Raw genomic sequence first — 15,456 nt, 5'->3', positions numbered from 1 at the left:
GGCAGAGACTCTCTCTCCCTGGCCATGCAGAAAGACAAACACATGGCAATTTCAGGTGGCCAACTGCTAAATCCCCAAATTGGGAATTTAAAACAAAATGTCCACTTGTGAGAAGGTGGGAATGGTCCGTGGACACTTAAGGGATGGGTATGACGAGTGTGTTTTATTTGGTGACCTCAGAGATGACAAGAGACACACAACTACAGTAGGGCAAAAAAGTATTTAGTCAGTCACCAATTGTGCAAGTTCTCCCACTTAAAAATATGAGAGAGGCCTGTAATTTTCATCATAGGTACACTTCAACTATGACAGACAAAATGAGAAAAAAAATCCAGAAAATCACATTGTAAAATTTTTAATGAATTTATTTGCAAATTATGGTGGAAAATAAGTATTTGGTCAATAACAACAGTTTTTCTTCTTTTTCATTACTTTGTTATATACCCTTTGTTGGCAATGACAGAGGTCAAACATTTTCTGTAAGTCTTCACAAGGTTTTCACACACTGTTGCTGGTATTTTGGCCCATTCCTCCATGCAGATCTCCTCTAGAACACTGATGTTTTGGGGCTGTTGCTGGGCAACACGGACTTTCAACTCCCTCCAAAGATTTTCTATGGGGTTGAGATCTGGAGACTGGCTAGGCCACTCCAGGACCTTGAAATGCTTCTTACGAAGCCACTCTTTCGTTGCCCGGGCGGTGTGTTTGGAATCATTGTCATGCTGAAAGACCCAGCCACGTTTCATCTTCAATGCCTTTGCTGATGGAAGGAGGTTTTCACTCAAAATCTCACGATACATGGCCCCATTCATTCTTTCCTTTACACGGATCAGTCGTCCTGGTCCCTATGCAGAAAAAAATCCCCAAAGCATGATGTTTCCGCCCCCATGCTTCACAGTGGGTATGGTGTTCTTTGGATGCAACTCAGCATTCTTTGTCCTCCAAACATGACGAGTTGAGTTTTTACCAAAAAGTTATATTTTGGTTTGATCTGACCATATGACATTCTCCCAATATTTTTCTGGATCATCCAAATGCTCTCTAGAAAACTTCAGACGGGCCTGGACATGTACTGGCTAAAGCAGGGGGACACGTCTGGCACTGCAGGATTTGAGTCCCTGGCGGCGTAGTGTGTTACTGATGGTAGGCTTTGTTACTTTGGTCTCAGCTCTCTGCAGGTCATTCACTAGGTCCCCCCGTGTGGTTCTGGGAGTTTTGCTCACCGTTCTTGTGATCATTTTGACCCCACGGGGTGAGATCTTGCGTGGAGCCCCAGATCGAGGGAGATTATCAGTGGTCTTGTATGTCTTCCATTTCCTAATAATTGCTCCCACAGTTGATTTCTTCAAACCAAGCTGCTTACCTATTGCAGATTCAGTCTTCCCAGCCTGGTGCAGGTCTACAATTTTGTTTCTGGTGTTCTTTGACAGCTCTTTGGTCTTGGCCATAGGAGAGTTTGGAGCGTGACTGTTTGAGGTTGTGGACAAGTGTATTTTATACTGATAACAAGTTCAAACAGGTCCATTCACATGGGCTCAGCCTTCATTCTGCTTACACACGTCTAATATTTAATCCCATATTGATTCTGTTTCACTACTTCTGGGAAAACAGTATTGATACTGGAAAATCACCAAATCACTAGAAATTATCCTACATGGAGTGCTGCATCAGATGACCAGGCCTCCACAATCACCCGACCTTAACCCAATTGAGATGGTTTGGGATGAGTTGGACCACAGAGTGAAAGAAAATCAGAAAACAAGTGCCCGGCATATGTGGGAACTCCTTCAAGATAGTTGGAAAAGCATTCCTCATGAAGCTGGTTGAGAGAATGCTAAGAGTGTGCAAAGCTGTCATCAAGGCAAAGAGTGGCTACTTTGAAGAATCTAAAATATTAAATATATTTTGATTTTACACTTTTTTGGTTGCTACATGATTCCATATGTGTTATTTCACAGTTTTGATGTCTTCACTATCATTCTACAGTGTAGAAAATAGTCATAAAAAAATATATAAAAAACTTGAATGAGTAGATGTGTGCAAACTTTTCACCGGTACTTTATATATATATATATATATATATACAACATATGTTTAAAACCTATCAAATATGCTTCTTTAGAGGTTCCTACACAAGTACATATTTTTTTATTGTCAAGTTATCTCTATTCAAAAAATGTATCTTACCCTTCACTCACACCATGAACTCAGGTCGCTCTGCTTCCTGAAAGATAATATGGGGTGGGGGAGTGAGGGGCAAAACATTTTCTGTTGCCTGAGGGAAAGGGTCTGCAGTAGAAAGTTAAAGGGTCATTTTCCTCAAAAAATAATTTTTCACATCCACTATTTACAGTGGGGCAAAAAAGTATTTAGTCAGCCACCATTTGTGCAAGTTCTCCCACTTAAAAAGATGAGAGAGGCCTGTAATTTTCATCATAGGTACACTTCAACTATGACAGACAAAATTAGAAGAAAAAAAATCCAGAAAATCACATTGTAGGATTTTTAATGAATTTATATGCAAATTATGGTGGACAATAAGTAATAAATAAATATTTGTGTTTTTTTTGCCAATTTTGACAGCACACTTGTTGTTTGTGTACATTGATTTTATAATGTTGTATGTTTTTCCCCCCAACACCACTTTCTATCAATTTGTATAGCAGACCCTCATGCCAAATTGAGTCAAAAGCTTTTTTGAAATCAGCAAAGCATGACAAGACTTTGCCTTTGTTTTGGTTTGTTTCTTTGTCATTTAGGGTGTGCAGGGTGAATACGTGGTCTGTCGCTCTCTCTCTCTCTCTCTCTACAGGATCATTACATGTGACAATCGACTATTGCTCACCATTGCTTATTAGGATTTGATATATCGAGACAATAAAAAATTCTCCCATGTGACTGGGATGGAATGCAGCGAAGACGCTTGTCTGAGCCCACAGCAGCCCAGCACCTCCTCATAGGTAGCCTGCCCTTGTGTGTTTTTTTTAAACTACTCTTGACCTCTGCTAATCTTGATTTGGTATGTGACAGTCTGCATGACGACATCCGTGTCACATGTCACATTCAAAACAACTGTGAACCCTAAAAATTAAGAGGTAAAATCATGACGTCAGTGATCTTCAGGTTGGAAAGTTGGAGCTCTAGAATGAGGCCCGGATTCCAGAGTTGGAATTCAGATTTAGAATCACTAGCACAGAGAGGCTGCTGCCTACATACAGACTTGAAATAATTGGCCACTTTAATAAATGGAACACTAGTCACTTTAATAATGTTTACATATCTTGCATTACTCATCTCATATGTATAATGTATACTGTATTCTGTTCTATACTATCTATTGCATCTTAGCCTATGCTCTAAATTGCTCATCCATATATATATATATATGTTTTATTCTATTCCTTTACTTAGATTTGTGTGTATTAGGTATTTGTTGGGAAATTGTTAGACATTACTTGTTAGATATTGCTGCACTGTCGAACTAGAAGGACAAGCATTTCGCTACACTTGCAATAGCATCTACTAAACACTTATATGTGACCAATAACATTTGATTAGATTTTTTTTCAGAGTTCCCAGTTGTTTTGAACGCAATGAAGTCGGAAGTTTGAGATTTCCGAGTTACCAGTTCCTGAGTTCCCAGTTGTTTGAAATGCGACACAAGGCCTTTCACTTTATCTAAGCGCATAATGATGTAGTGGAGACATAGCACACCCATCTCTTCTCTTTAATCATGAAGAATGCTTCAGGCAACGCCATTCTCAAATATAATAGGCTAATGCATAGCCTACACAACACTTTCTCATTGAAGTGTTGCTGTCATCTAACCTAGATTACAGGTAATGCTGAAACTAAAAGATATGATGATCACAGTGCAGAATAACTAAAACAACACTCAGCTATGAGTCCGCCACGTCGTTTGTTCTGAAACAAACACATTTTGGACTGGATGGCTTCTCCGGTCGCCCAATGAAATAGCGCCCCCCCCCCCCAATCGAAGAGGACGCGGCAGAGACTCTGCTGCCTGTCAGTTTCTTCCCGGATCTGAGCTCCTGAGCGCCCGTAGATGCAGTGCTGTTGATCCAGGTGTGAGTCTTGAAGGTTAATCGGACGGACGGATCGTCTGCTATTGCAGGTAAGAAGATGAACAGCTTCATTGATTCTATGTCTTATTTTATTATTTCTAGAAAATCTGGGTCTATGCAGCAATGGGCAAAAGCGAGGGAATCAGTGTTGTTTCCAGTGATTGAGATGGGAATGTAGTGATGGAACCTACCGCAATGCAGAATCGTAGACAATTTTGACAAGTTTGTGCAACATGCGTTCTCGTTCTATTCTGCCCAACTGCAAAACTGAGATTTTAGAGATGATCTTGAAGGGATGCTGTTTTCACGTTGATGGAAAACATTATTCTGGGTGAAATTAGAGGCATGCATTTTTTCTTCAACAGACAGACAGATCAGAGCGCTGGCTGCATGGTTTTTGAGGGGAGGGATAGTGTGATTGTATTTGATCCACATTACGGATGATTAAACACCTGTGTGCTTAATTCATTATGTCATTCATAAAACCTTGAACGTATAAAATTGCCTACCGGTGGCATAATATTGATACCATTAGAGGTGGTTATTTTAGGGGCTATTCGCTTGTCCTTTCCTGATCATTTATTAAGCTAAAAATACAGCCGGCTACCCACTTCCAACAGTCCAATCCCTGCAAGATGAATATGCCTTTTCATTATTATTCTTTGCGTACGGCAGGAGATATAGGTCGCTGGGTTCATTGTAATTTCAAAACATCAGGAAACCACCTCATTCCGCTATAATGTCAGACAGGTTGTCAGCAAAGGTACCATGGGCGCGTCCTGTCTGGTTTTTCTCGGTTTTCTAGCTACTGGACGTTTACTGTATGCGCTATAAACGATACATTATAACTGGACACGCTGGACTACAAAATAATTATCATTTTGAATTCCTGCTTTAGTTAATTGCAGCTAGAATTTCTTTCTGCATGACGTGTACAGGTGCTTCCGAGATCAAAGTCATTACTGCAACCCATAGCAACACTGTTACACAGTAGGTGTAGTGAAGCTTTCTCCAGTCAACAGTGGGAGTGCTTAGCTGTCTATTAGATAACTTAGCGTTCGTACAGTATTTGTTACATCTGAAAGACTGACATCTGAGATACCTGAAAGATTGACAACTGAAGGACCTGGGCAGGGTGTCAATATTGAACCTGTAGCAGATACATTGGCTTGTTTTGTAGGGGCTGAATTTTAGAAACTGGACTACTAATGCATCTCCAGCTGTCCTATGACCTGTTGTATACCATAGCAGACCTGGGTTCAAATAGTATTTGTTTTCTTTCAGATAATTCAGCTACTTGATTAAGCTTTCTTGGCACTATGGAGCCAATGTAATGGTTCCACAAGTACAAACCACGCCCATCCAGCGCTCCAGGCAGTCTCAATCAAATTCTCAAAACATTTGAAATAAATCAATTACCCTTGAACCCAGCCCAGGTCTGCGTCTTTGGCTTTACATTGCCAGGCAGAGCTGGATGGAAATGAAGTTTGGATATTTTACATAAGTTCTTCCCTCTGTGCTTTGGAACAGGGTCAGCCCGAGCAGTCTGTCAGCCAGGCTAGATGAGGAACACTTTAAATAACAGTCACTGGCCCTCCAAGACATGGCTGGCTCGGCCCAGGCAGCGCTGTGTGTCCTATCATGCATTTCAAATTGGCAACCTCAGTGGGATTGGAGCGGTCATTGGGTTTGAGGTGTCCTCTGTCAGTGTTACTGTGATTCAATTGAACCCAGAGATATGGTAAGATAAGAAATCCATTGAGGAAGGCTCAGCAACCCGAAATGCCAGGGCTGGCTACTTTTGAATTCAATAAATGAAAAAGTTGGCAAGGAAGAAAAAAAACAAATCCTGTGTGCATCGGCACCCTATCCGTTTTTACAGAGATAGGACTCAACAGAAACTCCTCTCTCTTTCATTGGCAGTAGGGTCTGATATTCATGATGAGTTATAGGGATGAAACCCACGCAGAAGCAGAAGTGATTGGTGTTTGGTATGTGTAGAAGCAGAAGTGTTTGGTGTTTGGTATGTGTAGAAGCAGAAGTGTTTGGTGTTTGGTATGTGTAGAAGCAGAAGTGATTGGTGTTTGGTATGTGCAGAAGCAGAAGTGTTTGGTGTTTGGTACGTGCAGAAGCAGAAGTGATTGGTGTTTGGTATGTGCAGAAGCAGAAGTCTTTGGTACATCAGATCTATGCCTGTGGCATGTCAACCAGTTGAGTAGAAGAGACCACACTCATTGGCTAGAAAGAGTCCACACTCATTGGCCACGAAGAGACCACACTCATTGGCTACGAAGAGTCCACACTCATTGGCCACGAAGAGACCACACGCATTGGCCACGAAGAGACCACACTCATTGGCCACGAAGAGACCACACTCATTGGCTATGAAGAGACCACACTCATTGGCTATGAAGAGACCACACTCATTGGCTATGAAGAGACCACACTCATTGCCTACGAAGAGACCACACTCATTGGCTATGAAGAGACCACACTCATTGGCTATGAAGAGACCACACTCATTGGCTACGAAGAGACCACACTCATTGCCTACGAAGAGACCACACTCATTGGCTATGAAGAGACCACACACATTGGCTACAACATAGATCTTGGCCCTGCTACATGGTCCAAGCCAAACACACAATGGCAAAGCCATCAAAACATGGACCGTATGTGTATTTTCAGACTGATATAGTTGGAGTGTTGCTGGTTTTTGGACTACTTCAGGTCCACAGCACAGTTGACTTTATGTAATGATACTCACTAGAGACATGTTGTTGGTGTAATATTACTGAATTGGTACAGATTCCTAACAAACTGACTAACCCTATTAGTTCTTAATCAGTGATTTCCAAAGCAGGAAAGTCGAGGTCCTGGACGGCTGCCATTTAAGATCAAGGTACTCTCTAAGGACTTTCTGCGAGATTAGATTTGTCCCAAGATGTTCCTTCCCAAATCCAAACTTTCCAAAGCTCTTTGGCAGAGAGTCAATGCATTAGCTGAGAGAGAGCTAAGATAGCCAGTCTGGAGATTTGGGTTTGATAATGAAGGTACTCTGGGACTCCAAGTGGCTGGCAAGCCTGGCATTTGGCATCAGAGGGGTTAGATTGTTAGGCAATGTTTGTTTGGTCACATGGAAGGCAATGTTGGCCATTCAAGAAGAAAGACATTTCCAGATTTGTTGTTATTGAAAATGAACACACTTACTCAAGGGAGGTCTCTAAAACACAGCATGTTGAACGATCGGCAGACAAACGCTATATCCACACTCGGTGTGATGTGCGAGAGCCTTAAGGCTAAATTCATGGTGGTGGAGTTGAACTCCCCTTTCTGCCATTTCCCCCCATCCTGCTGACAAACATGTGATGCTTTTGTCTCGATGATCTCTTTAGATTGATGCTCTTGTCTCGATGATCTCTTTAGATTGATGCTCTTGTCTCGATGATCTCTTTAGATTGTCCAGCTATTTCACCAAAGTCTCGATCAATAGAGAGAGGATCACTAATGGTACGACTAGCTGTCTAGCTGTGAGACACACAGAGACACGACGTCTTCATCTTCTTCTCGGTTTGCTCAGACACAGACCCCTCCACTGTTCAATTCAGAGCAAGAGAAAGACCCTCAGTCTCTACTGCCATCTCCGTGCTCTGTGCTCTGGCTTATCTCTGAATGTGTATAGTCCCTCCCTCCCTGCCAATATCTGTCTGTGCTGCAGGCCTGTCATTATCTCTGTTTGTGGGTTATTCTTCACTCTCCTCGCTCAGAATGCTTGGTCCCACTGGGCCATTGGGCTTCTGTTCAACCCTAGAGGGGTTGAAAAGGGACCCTCAGTCAGTTCTCAGTGCCTTATCTGTATCTGTATAGACCCTACTGCAAATATCTGTATCTATAGTCCCTACTGCCAATATCTGTATCTATAGTCCCTACTGCAAATATCTGTATCTATAGTCCTTACTGCCAATATCTGTATCTATAGTCCCTACTGCCAATATCTGTATGTGCCACAGGCTTGTCATTCTCTGTCTCTCAGGGATCTCCTCCACCCTCTGTCTCTCAGGGTTCTCCTCCACCCTCTGTCTCTCAGGGTTCTCCTCCACCCTCTGTCTCTCAGGGTTCTCCTCCACCCTCCACCTGGTTTGCGGCTTGAATTCAGATTCTATTTCTGGTGCCATTGTTGTGTTGCCTAGTGCCTACCAGTTTCCAATGACTTCAAATGCTTGAGTTTGTTGCTAGGGCTTAGAAGGGCTAGTTATTTTTGCACATCTTTAAAGGTCCAATGCAACAGTTTTTATCTCAATATCGTATCATTTCTGGGTAACAATTGAGTACCATTCTGTGATTGTTTTCAATTAAAATTGTTTAAAAAATTGCATTTTAGCAAAGAGCAATTTCTCAAGCAAGAATTTTGTTTGGAACTCTCTTTCTTATTGGTTTATTAACTAATTTACCGCCTGGTGATGTCACCAAGCAGTGCAAAACTTTCAGTTTCAGGAGGACTTTTCAAACAGCTCTTACACTAAAAGGGCATTATCATAATTGTCACAATTTGACAGTATTATTGAAATCTCAGAGTGTGAAAAAATATATAAAATACAGGCCAATCTAGTTTTTGACTGTACTGGACCTTTAAGGACTGTTATCAAGGCACTCAACTTGAAGAGATAAACGGATGCGTTTAGTGTGTTTTTATGTATTGTGTATGTGCGCGTGCGTACATGCATGTGCATGTCAAGTGTGTGTGTGTGTGTGTGTGTAGTGCATGTGTGACTCATCGAGCCGTGAAGCCCTGCATTCCGTGATTTGTGTCCGCACCATCTATAGCTACACTATGATACAGGCTACCATACCACTGCAGAGACCTTTACACTATGATATAGACTACCATACCACTGCAGAGATCTTTACACTATGATATAGACTACCATACCCCTGCAGAGACCTTTACACTATGATACAGACTACCATACCCCTGCAGAGACCTAGATGTTATAATCATTACTTTACATTTTGGTTTGTAACTGAGTGTTGGTTGTACAATTACTTAAATAGCCTTGCTTTCCATAACACTTGATGAAAACATCATCAGATTTGGACTGTTGCTTAGTAAGTTACTTTCTATGGGTTTGTTACTGGGTTCAATTTGACAAGAGGATTGAACCTTTCTATGGTTCGTCTCTTGACTTCCTATCTGCCTCTGAGATATTTTTAGTTTTTACAATACAAAGTACATCTTTGGGGAGATGTGCACCTAATTTAGAAGTAGATTACAAAGGGTGGCCCTTCCACTGCTAATTTAAGTTTTAGAGATTGCTCCCTCTCTCTCTCGCTCTCTGACATGTTATGTTCTGTACTCTTTCTTTCTCTCTCTCTTTCCCTTCTCTCTCTCTCTCATAATATTGGTCTGTGACCGCTAAAGCCACGTCAATGACAGCGTGAGTGCCAACTATTTTGGTGGCTTAGCATCTTACGCTTATCAGTCTTGGCTCCAATATTTTCAATTTCGTTCCCTGACAATATCAAAAGCTATTTTGTTCCTTCTAATAGCTAATTCTATTTTGGTGGCTACATACTGGATGCTAAAAAGGTTACTCCATAACGATGATCAGAAGGAAACTCTGACCTAGTCAACAGGGAAAGGCGAGTTTTCACTAATTAGTAAGTAGATTTTAAGTCTCTTAATGTGGTGTGGTGTGGACATGTTAATTAACGTGGGTGCTTAAAGTGTCAAGTTTACCTATGTGTACCAGCTATGTAGCATAAAGATTATTTTACATTACTCATTGTGTGGGCTGTATTCTCACTGGGGAGGCTAGAACCATCTGTTTAGCTGGATATTATAGGCCTAGATTTTGTCCAATACATTATCCAAATATAATTTATTTGGAAAATGCACATATAGGTTATGTATATCAAGGTAGAGAAACTCTATTCCTATGTCGTTTCCCCCCCCAAAAAAGTGTATCCTTACGGAAAAAAACATGTGAATTTCACATGCTAACACGTAAAGTGTCCCAAAAAAACATGTGAATTTCACATGCTAACACGTAAAGTGTCCCAAAAAAACATGTGAATTTCACATGCTAACACGTAGTGTCCCAAAAAAACATGTGAATTTCACATGCTAACACGTAAAGTGTCCCAAAAAAACATGTTTTCATGCGATCTTATGTGAAGTCAATGTGATAGCATGTGACAACATGAAACTACACGTTGAAGTGTTCCAAAAACACGTTTTCTCATGTGAACTTTCATGTGAAATAATGCGATTTTCCACATGTGAAAGGGTAAGACACTATAGAGAGCTTTTCTTACTCGAGAAAGAGCAAGCATGGATTGTTGACTAAGGTACATACAGTGAGCTCCAAAAGTATTGGGACAGTGACACATTTGTTGTTTTGGCTCTCTACTCCAGCACTTTGGATGTGAAATGATTCAGTGACTATGAGGTTAAAGTTCAGACTGTCAGCTATAATTGGAGGGTATTTTCATCCATGAACCGTTTAGAACATGTGTTAAACTCATTCCACAGAGGGCCGAGTGTCTGCGGGTCTTTGCTCCAACCTTGTACTTGATGGATGAATTAAGGTCACTAATTAGTAAGAATTCCCCTCACCTGGTTGTCTTGCTCTTAATTGAAAGGAAAAAAACAAAACCAGCAGACACTCTGCCCTCCGTGGAATGAGTTTGACACCCCTGATTAAAAAATTACAGCACTTATTTTTTTACCAAAAGACAAATTCACTTTTATGTGTCTTAAAGTAGTACAATTTTACTATTTGGTCCCATAATCCTAGCACACAATGACCACATCAGTCTTGTGACTACAAACTTGTTGAATGCATTTGCTGTTTGTTTTGGTTGTGTTTCAGATGAATTTGTGCCCAATAGAAATAATTGGTAAATAATGTATTTTCATTATGTGTCACGCCCTGACCTTAGATATCCTTTTTATGTCTCTATTTGGTTTGGTCAGGGTGTGAGTTGGGGTGGGTATTCTATACTCTATAATTTGTATTTCTATGTTTGGCCGGGTAGGGTTCTCAATCAGGGACAGCTGTCTATCGTTGTCTCTGATTGAGAACCATACTTAGGTAGCCCTTTTTACCACCTGTCTTTGTGGGGAGTTGACTTTGTTTATGGCACATAGCCTTTAGCGTCACGGTTTGTTCTGTAGTGTTTATTGTTTTGTTCTGTAGTGTTTATTGTTTTGTTCTGTAGTGTTTATTGTTTTGTTCTGTAGTGTTTATTGTTTTGTTCTGTAGTGTTTATTGTTTTGTTCTGTAGTGTTTATTGTTTTGTTCTGTAGTGTTTATTGTTTTGTTCTGTAGTGTTTATTGTTTTGTTCTGTAGTGTTTATTGTTTTGTTCTGTAGTGTTTATTGTTTTGTTCTGTAGTGTTTATTGTTTTGTTCTGTAGTGTTTATTGTTTTGTTCTGTAGTGTTTATTGTTTTGTTTGTCTTCATTTCTAATAAAAATAATATGTACGCTCACCACGCTGCACCTTGGTCCTCTTCATTCAACGGCCGTGACATTATGGAGTCACTTTTATTGTAAATAAGAATATGTAAATGTAAATACATATGTTTCTCAACACTTCTACATTAATGTGGATGATTACAAATAGTCCTAAATTAATCGTGGATAATGATGAGTGAGAAAATTACAGAGGCATAAATATCATGCCCCATCAAAAATGGCTAGCATGTCTTGGGGGCATGATATTTGTGTGTCTAACTTTTTTGGAGCTCACTCTAAATGCTAATGAGTAGTGGACCTCTTGTTTAGTAAAACTGTTTATATTCTCACCTTGGCAGTCACAGTGTAACAAAAAAGTTATAAACAACAAGCAGATAAACTGTTGAATGTTGATTTCTTGTCCAAATATTATGTGGCTAACCTAGAAGCCACACATTTGAAGGATTCCCTTTCTCATGCCCGAACAGATGATTTTGTATGATTAGTGGTTTGTGGGTTTCTGTTTGCTATTGCCTTCTCTATTCAAACAGTCACATCTGTCATCTCTGCTGTCGAGATATGATAAGAATTCAGACACCCTATTCCACTAGAACCATGGTTTCTGAGCTCAGACTGGCTCCCTCTGAGAGGCTTTGTGAATACAGGCCCTGATGTGTTGCTGTGCATTTGATGAAGCTGTTAGTTAAATACTCATTCTCAGCAATGTTTAATCCTATTTAGATAAACCCTTTACTAATCTGTCCTCATTGTCATGATATCTTCTGTACATGTATACGCACACGCTTATTCAGTGGTAGTTTATATTCCCTTATTCAGTGGTAGTTTATATTCCCTTATTCAGTGGTAGTTTATATTCCCTTATTCAGTGGTAGTTTATATTCCCTTATTCAGTGGTAGTTTATATTCCCTTATTCAGTGGTAGTTTATATTCCCTTATTCAGTGGTAATTTATATTCCCTTATTCGGTGGTAGTTTATATTCCCTTATTCAGCGGTAGTTTATATTCCCTTATTCAGTGGTAGTTTATATTCCCTTATTCAGTGGTAGTTTATATTCCCTTATTCAGTGGTAGTTTATATTCCCTTATTCAGTGGTAGTTTATATTCCCTTATTCAGTGGTAGTTTATATTCCCTTATTCAGTGGTAGTTTATATTCCCTTATTCAGTGGTAGTTTATATTCCCTTATTCAGTGGTAGTTTATATTCCCTTATTCAGTGGTAGTTTATATTCCCTTATTCAGTGGTAGTTTATATTCCCTTATTCAGTGGTAGTTTATATTCCCTTATTCAGTGGTAGTTTATATTCCCTTATTCAGTGGTAGTTTATATTCCCTTATTCAGTGGTAGTTTATATCCCCTTATTCAGTGGTAGTTTATATTCCCTTATTCAGTGGTAGTTTATATTCCCTTATTCAGTGGTAGTTTATATTCCCTTATTCAGTGGTAGTTTATATTCCCTTATTCAGTGGTAGATTATATTCCCTTATTCAGTGGTAGTTTATATTCCCTTATTCAGTGGTAGTTTATATTCCCTTATTCAGTGGTAGTTTATATTCCCTTATTCAGTGGTAGTTTATATTCCCTTATTCAGTGGTAGTTTATATTCCCTTATTCAGTGGTAGTTTATATTCCCTTATTCAGTGGTAGTTTATATTCCCTTATTCAGTGGTAGTTTATATTCCCTTATTCAGTGGTAGTTTATATTCCCTTATTCAGTGGTAGTTTATATTCCCTTATTCAGTGGTAGATTATATTCCCTTATTCAGTGGTAGTTTATATTCCCTTATTCAGTGGTAGTTTATATTCCCTTATTCAGTGGTAGTTTGTATTCCCTTATTCAGTGGTAGTTTATATTCCCTTATTCAGTGGTAGTTTATATTCCCTTATTCAGTGGTAGTTTATATTCCCTTATTCAGTGGTAGTTTATATTCCCTTATTCAGTGGTAGTTTATATTCCCTTATTCAGTGGTAATTTATATTCCCTTATTCAGTGGTAGTTTATATTCCCTTATTCAGCGGTAGTTTATATTCCCTTATTCAGCGGTAGTTTATATTCCCTTATTCAGTGGTAGTTTATATTCCCTTATTCAGCGGTAGTTTATATTCCCTTATTCAGCGGTAGTTTATATTCCCTTATTCAGTGGTAGTTTATATTCCCTTATTCAGCGGTAGTTTATATTCCCTTATTCAGCGGTAGTTTATATTCCCTTATTCAGTGGTCGTTTATATTCCCTTATTCAGTGGTAGTTTATATTCCCTTATTCAGTGGTAGTTTATATTCCCTTATTCAGTGGTAGTTTATATTCCCTTATTCAGTGGTAGTTTATATTCCCTTATTCAGTGGTAGTTTATATTCCCTTATTCATCTGTCACGCCCTGACCTTAGTATTCTTTGTTTTCTTTATTATTTTGGTTAGGTCAGGGTGTGACATAGGTGATGTATGTGTTTTTGCTCCTATCTAGGGGTTTTGTATGTCTATGGGTGTGACTAGTCTAGGTGTTATGTATGTCTATGGTTGCCTAGATTGGCTCTCAATTAGAGGCAGCTGTTTATCGTTGTCTCTGATTGGGAACCATATTTAGGCAGCCATGTTCCTTGGGTATTTTGTGGGTTATTGTCTGTGTTAGTTGCCTGTGTCTGCACTTATCATAGATAGCTTCGAGTGTTCTTCGAGTGTTCTTCGAGTGTTCTTCGAGTGTTCTTCGAGTGTTCTTCGAGTCAATAAATAAGAAGATGTATTCAAATCACGCTGCGCCTTGGTCTCATCCATACAACGAACATGACATCAGTGGTAGTTTATATTCCCTTATTCAGTGGTAGTTTATATTCCCTTATTCAGTGGTAGTTTATATTCCCTTATTCAGTGGTAGTTTATATCCCCTTATTCAGTGGTAGTTTATATTCCCTTATTCAGTGGTAGTTTATATTCCCTTATTCAGTGGTAGTTTATATTCCCTTATTCAGTGGTAGTTTATATTCCCTTATTCAGTGGTAGTTTATATTCCCTTATTCAGTGGTAGTTTATATTCCCTTATTCAGTGGTAGTTTATATTCCCTTATTCAGTGGTAGTTTATATTCCCTTATTCAGTGGTAGTTTATATTCCCTTATTCAGTGGTAGTTTATATTCCCTTATTCAGTGGTAGTTTATATCCCCTTATTCAGTGGTAGTTTATATTCCCTTATTCAGTGGTAGTTTATATTCCCTTATTCAGTGGTAGTTTATATTCCCTTATTCAGTGGTAGTTTATATTCCCTTATTCAGTGGTAGTTTATATTCCCTTATTCAGTGGTAGTTTATATTCCCTTATTCAGTGGTAGTTTATATTCCCTTATTCAGTGGTAGTTTATATTCCCTTATTCAGTGGTAGTTTATATTCCCTTATTCAGTGGTAGTTTATATTCCCTTATTCAGTGGTAGTTTATATTCCCTTATTCAGTGATAGATTATATTCCCTTATTCAGTGGTAGTTTATATTCCCTTATTCAGTGGTAGTTTATATTCCCTTATTCAGTGGTAGTTTATATCCCCTTATTCAGAGATGGAACAGCTGTAGAGATCCATTAAGAACACAAGTCATTATCATGATATCTGTGCATGTACATTTAGTACATTTCCTGGAATCCTCTTCAATGCTATAGAATCACTGTGATTCCAATTAAGAACACAGCACTATTCCTTCCTTGGTTCTGAGCTATTCCTGGGGCCTCTGCCTCTCTCTGTTGCCTGTTGCTATGGTGCCTGGAGGGAGCAGGACAGGGACATGACTAAGTCTTCCTCAACACCTCCACCACTTCGTCCATCGTTTACCTATGTGTTTTGAATCCTTTCAGTCGTGTAAATCATCCGAAACCAGTGTTAGGAACGTGCTGTGCCGTTAAGGATAAGTTA

The 15,456-nt window shown here is 39.4% G+C and overlaps 1 protein-coding gene across 1 annotated transcript in view; it reads left to right on the top strand.

Moving 5' to 3' along the window:
* Positions 1-3,999: 3,999 nt before the first annotated feature.
* The window catches only part of LOC139375429 (contactin-1a-like), a 227,053-nt gene continuing 215,596 nt past the window's right edge, over positions 4,000-15,456 (top strand). Inside the window, exon 1 of the mRNA XM_071117212.1 lies at positions 4,000-4,135. The gene's annotated coding sequence lies outside the window, so the exon portion shown is untranslated. The remainder of the gene's footprint in view (positions 4,136-15,456) is intronic.

Source organism: Oncorhynchus clarkii, chromosome 2 (assembly GCF_045791955.1).
Source record: "Oncorhynchus clarkii lewisi isolate Uvic-CL-2024 chromosome 2, UVic_Ocla_1.0, whole genome shotgun sequence".
NCBI lineage: Eukaryota > Metazoa > Chordata > Actinopteri > Salmoniformes > Salmonidae > Oncorhynchus > Oncorhynchus clarkii.
The sequence above is the reverse complement of the archived record's forward strand: the minus strand, read 5'-3'. Positions and strand labels throughout refer to the sequence as shown.